Raw genomic sequence first — 2,453 nt, forward strand, 5'->3', positions numbered from 1 at the left:
TGTCATAGTCAAGTGACAGTTTTCCAGGGAACAGGATTCTTAGTTGGCAGTTTTTTTGTTTCCTTCATGGTATTGTTTATGTCACTCTATTACCTTCTTGTCTGAATGGTTTCTGTTGAAAAACCAAGTTTATTCTAATTGCTCTCCCCCCCCCCCCTTGAATGTGACTATTGTTTCTTTGGCTGCTCTTAGAATTTTTTTCCCCTTGTAACTGATGTTAGAGATTTTGACTACAACACGCGAGGGAGGTTTTACTTTGGAATCCATTCTGATTAGGGTTCTTTCAGTTTTCTGGATTTTTATCTTTCTGTCCATTATGCAGTGAAGAAAAAATTCTCCCAAGTGTTTTTGGACTATTATCTTTGTTGATTTCTTGTTCACTTCTTTGTTTCTTCTACTCTAATCCCTATAAGTCATTGATTGTTCCTCTTCCTTGTGTACCTCATTGTTCTTAGAAGTTCTTCAGTCTCCTTTGCAATTTTTGTTGGTTTTTCTTCTCTTAGTTTGGAATCCAGAGTTTTGTGTTCAAGCCCACTAATTCAGGTTTAGATCTCTTCAATAATATTTCTGTGTTCATTTATAATATTTTGATATTCTGTTATTGTATTACTGGCCATCTTTGTTTCTGATTGAAGTTTTATGATAAGGCTTACAGGGATATTTTCAGGTTTTTTTCTAGTTTTTTTATTCAATAACTTTCTTTAGGCTCTTCATTTTTTGTATATGTGCAATCATCATTCTTCTGAGTTCATTTTCTGTTTTATTTCATCAATGTCTTTTAGATCTGAGTGTTGTTTGCTTATTATTTCTTGTGTGTGTACATAAACATATTTTCTGTTGTTTTATTTACAACTTGATGTAACCATTAGTGGTGGCAAGGACATGGGGTTGTTTAGCGGCACTTAACTCTGTTGAGTGATATAGTGGAGGAGTTTTAGACACTTCAGAACCAATATTGGAGGTAAGTAGTATAGAAAGGAAAGAGATCTAAGATCAGATGGCAGAGAATTAGTAGAAGGAGGTAAAAGGGGGTGGGCAAAATCAAATAGTGCTAATTTGTGAACTCATACAAAGGGAGGGGGTTTTCATTTTAAAAAGGCAAAGGAAAGGCTTATAATGTTTAGAGAATTGTAAGAGTAGTGTGAACTTTTGTATTTAAGTAAAGGGGAAGGAATTAGAAGGATCAAAGGGGAAAAGGAAAGAAAAATATTAGAATAAGAATAAAACATTAAAAGAAAAGGTAAAGCAAGAAAAGGAAGAACTATTATTATTTGGTGGTTTCTAATCTTTGTCCAGGAACTTTATCATCAAAGTGAGCCAGAGAAATTTATATTCTCTGGAGAAGGGTATGGAACTTGGTTGGATTTAGTACCTCAGCTGGAAATAAGATGTAAGAGGAACATTTGAGAATGTATATATAATTTTTGTGGGTGAGTGATTCTCCTTGTCAAGTACTTAGGGTAGCTGGATATGCTTATTCTCTGGGGTGTCATGGAAACAAGAGTTTTGAGAGGAATGGCATGGTATGGAGAAGTTTTTCTTTGTAGTACTTGGATAAGTGGGTGTGAATGTGGTGGGGTTCAAACCCTCAAAGAAAGGGGGAATTCTGAGAAGGAATGGGGTAGTAGGTCTGTGAAACTTTTATTGGAATGTCACCTGAGTGGTCCCAGGTGGCAGGTTATAGCTCTGAACCACTGAGATGGTGTAGAATGATATACATGAGATGTTAGTTGAGAGATGGAGGTATGGCTAACTTGGGAATTGAAATATGGTGAAGAAAAATATTTTTAAGAAGACCAATAGATGGGAAAATACTGATTTAGACGGGATTATAAGAGTATTAAAATAATTTGTTTTAAAGAAGGAGAAGATGAAAAAAGAAACAACAAGCTACAACAACAAGGAAATAGCTGGGATCTAAATTTTGTCCTGGGGGAAATGAAGGCTATGGGCAGAGATGTTTTGCAATTTGAAGCAGCACCTAGGAGAGAGTGGTTTTACACTTTTGGTTTAGGATGGCAGAGCAGGGGACGAGTTTTAGGCTCAAGGATGGTTCTTTGTGTGTGTGTGTGTGTGTGTGTGTGTGTGTGTGTGCGCGCGTTCACCTTTACAGATGATATACCATGTAGAAGACACAGCACACTGGAAGTATGTTAAAGGGAAACGATACTGTGGCATGGTGTCTGGCTGTGTAGATTAGGATAAAAAAACACTGTATTCAGCCATGCATTCAGGGATGGTTCTATAACTGTCTGAGTGCTGAAAGACCTAAATATTTACTGATTGTGCCAATTTTTTTAATGAATAGACCTCAGGTGGATCAGTTTATAGGGAGTGGGATTCACTCTCTTCAGATAATATTCACAAAGTGGGGATGGGAAAGAGAATGCTGTACCTGGCACGGACCTAGGTGGCCTACCTGGAGGACAGGTGGGGAGAGAAAGAGCCTCCTC

At 37.2% G+C, this 2,453-nt stretch overlaps 1 non-coding gene across 1 annotated transcript; it reads right to left on the reverse strand.

The window, feature by feature from the left end:
• Positions 1-2,093: 2,093 nt before the first annotated feature.
• On the reverse strand, positions 2,094-2,228 carry LOC142435371 (small nucleolar RNA SNORA15). The gene has a single exon (XR_012781438.1). It is a non-coding gene; the product is annotated as a small nucleolar RNA SNORA15 (small nucleolar RNA).
• Positions 2,229-2,453: the final 225 nt, after the last annotated feature.

This window comes from Tenrec ecaudatus, chromosome X (assembly GCF_050624435.1).
Source record: "Tenrec ecaudatus isolate mTenEca1 chromosome X, mTenEca1.hap1, whole genome shotgun sequence".
NCBI classification, from domain to species: Eukaryota; Metazoa; Chordata; class Mammalia; order Afrosoricida; family Tenrecidae; genus Tenrec; species Tenrec ecaudatus.